The sequence below is a fragment of the Orbicella franksi genome, chromosome 5 (assembly GCF_964199315.1).
Source record: "Orbicella franksi chromosome 5, jaOrbFran1.1, whole genome shotgun sequence".
Taxonomy (NCBI): domain Eukaryota; kingdom Metazoa; phylum Cnidaria; class Anthozoa; order Scleractinia; family Merulinidae; genus Orbicella; species Orbicella franksi.
In genome coordinates, this window is record NC_138149.1 from 15,411,434 (window position 1) to 15,417,537 (window position 6,104).

The following is a 6,104-nucleotide window of genomic DNA, read 5'->3' on the forward strand; positions in this document are numbered from 1 at the left end:
GGGGTCAACCTGCAGCATTTCAGGCCATTTGAGAGGCCCGCGCTTGTATATCTTCTGAAAGGCCTGGGCGACCTCATCAGAATTTTTCGAAGTCAGGGGTTTGGCCTCCTTGTAGCGGCTGGCCACGTCGACAACGGTCAGCGCATATTTGAAAACATTGCGGCCACGAGGTAGCTTGTCGTGCGGCAGAAAAAGAAGGTCCGCCTGATGGACCTTGTTGGGTGTTGGAACGTCGAATTTCGGCCGAGGAATTCGCCTCGGCGCGGGGAGGAATATCTGCCAGAGCGCTTGCTTGATCAGCCACTTTTTTGCGGTTTCTTCAGGTACCTTGGCGGCCTCGGCTAATTTTTGGATCGCGGCGATTCCTTTCCAGTAGCCCCCGGGGCCATGGTATATCTTTGCGAGTTTGGCGTCCATACCGTTACTATAAGTAAGGCGTAAAAAAGTTTAAAGGAACCGGAAGGCTGCGTAGCCCAGAGCGAGCACCCCGGCGCCCACGAATATGAGTTCACCATGTTTTTGCTGCTCGCTCGGCTGATAGAAATCTGAGAACTTGGGCTCTTTGGGGGGTATCATTTGTTCGTCAGGATGCGCCTGGTTGTAGAGTTTGAAGGCATAGTCAGTGTTGGTGAAGTTCTGCTTGGCCTCCGCCTTTATTTGCGCGTTGGTCGCAATCCAGTCGAGAAGATGGGTGCGGTCGCGCGTTTATTTGGCGTAAGCCGCTTGATAAGCCTCGAGAACTTTGTCATGGCGCTTTTTTTCTTCAAGCGCAGCTTTGTCGCCCCCGCCAAGCGCCCTCGCCAGATAATTGCCACCGATAAAAGCCGTGGCGTTCAACACAGCCCCACCAACCATAATCGCGATGCTCGCCATGGTGCTATATTGCAGAGTCTTTTTTTCAAATCATTAATTTCAGACGCTGTCAGGAAGGATTTTTTGATCCTCGAGGTACTTTTTGAGCGCAATGCTGCCCGCCATGACGGCGGTGAACTGCACGTAATTCATCGCGCTGCTGCTGGGATCAGAAGTAAAATTCTCTTTTACAACCTTTTTTGCGGCCCAGCCGATGCCAGCGGCTAAGCCAGTGAGAGTAGCGGCGTCTATGATGGTCTTAACAAGCTTGTTGTCGGACATGATAGCGGTTGATATAAGTAAAAACAAAAGTTTAAAATAAATTAATCTGTCTTTTCTTCTTCATCCTCGTCATCCTCGCCATCCTCGCCATAGTATGCGGCGGCCAAAATATCGCGGATTTTATCTCCTTCTTCATCTTTTTCAAACAATGTTGCACGCAAAAGATCGCGGACTGTATGAAAAATCTTTACGTTGAAGTCGTACCATAACAGCCCAATACCAAAAATTGCTGCTGAAGAGATACGAATTTGGGGAACGTCAACTTTCTTCATGTTTATCTACTACAGGTGAAAGTTTAAATCATTTTTTTCAAACCTTTTGTCTGTGTCGCGCGAGCAGGTTCTGGCTCAACACGCGCGGGCTCAGGCGCGGGCTCCGGTGTTTTTTTGGCGAATGCGGTCTTGAGCTCTTCACGTTTGTAATAAATCCCGACAAGTGAAACGACTATGCTGGCAACAGCAAGCCATTGGGTGGTGCTGAGGCCGATATTTTTTTCTCCGCTGCAGTCTGAGCTTTCGCCTTCTGTAGTCGGGGCTGGCTCGGGGGCCGCTGTTGTGGCTTTCGCCTTGTTGCTTGCCATATAAGCCTCAGCTGCTTTTTTCTGTTGCTCCCGGGCCAGCCGCGTTCTTTCAGCAACCATTTTTCCAGCGGCCACACGCTTGGGATTTTTTACGCGCTGCGTTGACGTTGTTGTAGTCGGAGTTGTCGCTTGCTGTGTGACATCGACGGCAGGTGCGCTCTCGGATTGTTCGGTTGACATGATGAGCAAATATAATAATGCTTAAAAATTCACTCAGGATTTTTCTGCAATCACTCAGCGGTTGTTGAGGATTGCTCTTCCGATTTTACTTCGGTCTTTTTCTCCAAATGTGAGTTAAAATCAACATGTTTTGTGGTGATCAGCGCCGCGTTGGCCGCAGCAAGAAACCGGCCGCACTTCAAAGCAAGGTTGCCGGCCAGATTGGAGAGCTCTTTGTTTATGATGTAGTCGTTTCTGAGTTCTTTTTGGTAAGCGTCGATGTCTTTGATGTTGACGGTCATTCCGACCACTTTGGATACAAGAAAAATAAAGCTGTCGATCAGGCTTTCTGTTGTCTTTGAGCCCACGTACGTCTCGTAGCGTTTGGTGTATTTCTCGACCTCTTTGTCGCTCAGGCGCTTCACCTGCTCGTGGGTTAACTGCACTCCGATGGCCTCTTTGGCTTTGCCTGTAGACACCAGCACGGCCAGCTGCTCACGAAGAGCAGGAGTGTCAGGTCTGGGGGCGGTTGGAACAAGGTCACCCGCTACAACACTCGACGGCTCAGGCTCGGGTTGAAGTAGGTTCATAACTTCTGCTAACGCGGCCTCTTCTTCAGCCATTGTTCAAGGCTATATACAGCTTCCATTTTTTTTTTATTCAAAATAACTTCACCCCGTAGGTGTGGCGAAGCGAGAACACGAGATAAGAGAACTTTCGCTCTTTCAGCTTTGAAACCAGACCTTTGTACTCATCCTGAGAGAGTTCGCCGGCGTAATCATCAAAAATGGCTTTCGTGGTCTTGGCCGAGGGGGTGTAAAAGAGAACGATCGTCGCCACGTTCTCCCGGAAGGAAGATGTTATGCCGGTCATCTTCTGAGTCAGCACCCAAACGCTGATGCCCGTATGTCGAGCAGAAAAGGCGAGATTCACCAGCTCGCCTGTACGCCCTTTCACATCTTTGGAGGCTGCGCAGTCATCGAGTATTATGAGCGTGTTGGCGCCCTCGAAAAGCCATCTCACGAGCTTCAACCACTTTTCCACGTCGTGCTGCTCACACATTATCACATCCATTTTTGGATCATTTTCACCAATTCTGTGGTAGGTCTTGTTGTGCGCGAATGTCGGGCAGATGAGCACGATGTAGTCGAACTTGAAGCGGAAAGGGCCGTAGATCTGGTCCAACACAAACCTTGATTTGCCTGAATTCGTCGGCCCCACAATGAGAGCGTTGAAGGGTATCTTGCTTGGGTCCATATTAAAACTGTACAGATTCTAGCTGTCTTTCCATAAGGTTGAACTGGGAGTCGGAGATTACGAATACATGGCATTTCACGTCGCCTGAGCCTTCGGCTTTCCGCTCAATTTCCAGCTGGACCTCGTCTGTACTGTTCACAATGCGGGTGCCGCTGCCGTACATCGACTGGTCCGCCATGGAGCGCATGTCAATCACAAGCCCGAACTTATCACCGGTGTAAAACTTTGTCGCATTCATGTGCTCGGTTTTATTTTTTTCTTCCACAAAGAAGCGGTGGGCCTCTTCCCACATGTCCTTGCCTTCGATGCCGTCGTTGAAAAGCATGTTGGGCGAGCCGTTGACCGTGACGCTGACTTTCGTCAGAGCCGGGAAAATGAATTTTTCTGAATCTCTGTCGCCCGCAGTATACGGCTCTACAAACAGGAGGAGGAGGGCTTTTAGTGACCTTCTTTGGGCGTTGACTTTGATGTTGATTCTCGTGTCAGTTCCTTTTTTGAAAGACACCTCTTTGTCATGCATCACGTGGTCGTAAGTGAACTCTTTGCCGCTGGAGTAAACGCTGTGTGCCTCGTCCGCCAGAGTCTTGCTGCGGATAATTTCGTACTCGAGCTGGATGTTGGTCAGCTTGTATTTCAGCTGGGTTGTGTGGGAGCCTCTGACCACATGTATAGCTTTAGCAAGTTTTACATCGAACGTGAGGTCGTTGTAAAGGGCTTGGGGGTAGAAAACACCGGGGTTGGTTAAAATCTGGTGGTCAAGCCTGATCCGGTACTTGCTTCCGTGTACCTCGTTCAGCTTGTTTTCAGCGTCGACGCCCGAGGTTTTCTTGTCTCCCGCGCCTGAGCGGATCTTGCATAGATCCTCGCTCTGAATCCCTTCGCGGAGCATGTTGTCTCGCTTTTCCTGCGAAAGGAAAAGGTCTTCGAAAGTTTTGTAGATGTCATAGCCAACCGTGTCTTGCAGGATAGTGCCTGCAAACTTCACGACCAGCCTGTCAACGAGCGCCCGCGTGACGTTCTGAACAAGAAAGTTGTTGGCGTGCCCTCCAGAAATGTCGATGTCAAAGCGAAGCGCTAGCGAGCTCGGCACCAGAACCTCGTTCTCGTTCAGCTTGGGCACGGAAACATACAGCTTATCCCCGGGGTTGGCTTCGGAGCGGATAAAGGTGATTCGCTTGGCCGCGCGCTCGGCCTGCATGGCGTGTAATGTCTTTTCGTTGTAAGTTGGGCTAAGGTTCTCTGGCACTGACATTGTGTATTAATACACCGGCGATTATTTTTCTAATTTAAAAAATAACAGGCTTGCAGGCTCGTGTCATGTTGATTAATTCACCTTCACATTTCATTACCGAGCTTAAAATTCACCATCTTTATTAACTTATCACTACTCACGATGAATTCGATAGCGTTGATCCTAACAGTATGCAGGACACCTATCATATATGAACTCAGTTAAATGACCTTGCTCTCCATGAGTTCTCGTAGCTCAGTGGATAGAGCGCCCGCCCGGTGTTCGGGAGGTCATGGGTTCGATTCCTGTCGGGGACTCAGAATTTTTCTTTGTCCCACGCTCGTGTCATGTTGATTAATTCACCTTCACATTTCATTACCGAGCTTAAAATTCACCATCTTTATTAACTTATCACTACTCACGATGAATTCGATAGCGTTGATCCTAGCAGTATGGAGGACACCTATCATATATGAACTCAGTTAAATGACCTCGCTCTCCATGAGTTCTCGTAGCTCAGTGGATAGAGCGCCCGCCCGGTGTTCGGGAGGTCATGGGTTCGATTCCTGTCGGGGACTCAGAATTTTTCTTTGTCCCACGCTCGTGTCATGTTGATTAATTCACCTTCACAATATATCGCTATGTCGGAAGGCGGCGAATTTGGTTACAAAGACACGGACCTTGATAACCGGATTAACCAGAACGATGATGATGATGACGAACAAGAGGTTAACAGAACCAAACCTTTTGACCCAGGTGCGGCATCCACTCCCTACCAACCCGGCGCCCCCTACAACGAGGGCGTACAAACGGAAATGAGTACTTTTCGTCACGAGCAGTCCGGCCTGCCTGACACTTCTTATGCCGAGACATCATTCATTGTTGGAGAAAATATCCCTTTGCTCGAGCCTTTCATACATAACGAGGACAAACCGGCCATGCTTGAAAGGGCAAAAGAAAAAATCAAAAGTTGGTTCCCGAAGGTAGACTTCAAAAAATTGGGCCCAATTGGTTTCAGCAAAAAAGGTAGTCAAACTGAGATCGTTTCATTTGGCCCAAGGGGAGGTGAGTCTAAAATTTTCAAGATTGGCGACCAAGGGTTACAAAAAGGTTTCACAGACGCGAAAAAAGCAGCTCTGGGGCCAAGAGCTGAAAACATCATAGCTGAAGACCGCGACACCATCAGAGAACAACGCCAAAGACAGATAGAGGCAGAGAGACAACTACGCCAGGCGGAAACACTCGCTTCGCAAAGAGAAGAAGAAAAGAAAGAAATCGAAGTTCTGAGAGGTAAAATCGGGAAAACTAATGCTCAGATTGATGCCATTCAGGATAATCATGGTTCGAATCTTGAAAGTGAAGCAGAGCTGCGTAGGCTGAAAGAACTGAAAAAGAACTATCAAAGCGATTTTGAAAACAAGAAAAAAGAATTGGACTCGCTTACAAAAAAAGTACAAGAAATAGATAAATTGAAAGCAAAGCTTGAAAGAATCAAGACCTTGCGCGCACAAAAAGAAAGTGAAACAAACGCCATGGAAGAAAGGCTCAACCAAACAAAACCGTTGGACGACCTGAAAGAGCAGGAAAGCGAGCTGCAGCGCCAAAACGAGGAAGACCAGGCAATCATTCAAGATGAGAATGCCTCGCCCTCCGTCAAAGAAGCCGCAGAAGGCAGAGTGGCAGGAAGAAACGAGGAGATCGCGCGTTTGCAAACTCAGATTGCGGAAAGGGAAAGGGGGCGGC

General features: G+C 48.7%; 1 protein-coding gene across 1 annotated transcript in view; it reads right to left on the bottom strand.

The window, feature by feature from the left end:
• Window positions 1-4,517, bottom strand: part of LOC145488484 (uncharacterized) — a 28,136-nt gene extending 23,619 nt beyond the window's left edge. The window contains exon 1 of the mRNA XM_081467362.1: window positions 4,464-4,517. The gene's annotated coding sequence lies outside the window, so the exon portion shown is untranslated. The remainder of the gene's footprint in view (window positions 1-4,463) is intronic.
• Between the last annotated feature and the right edge of the window lie 1,587 nt (window positions 4,518-6,104).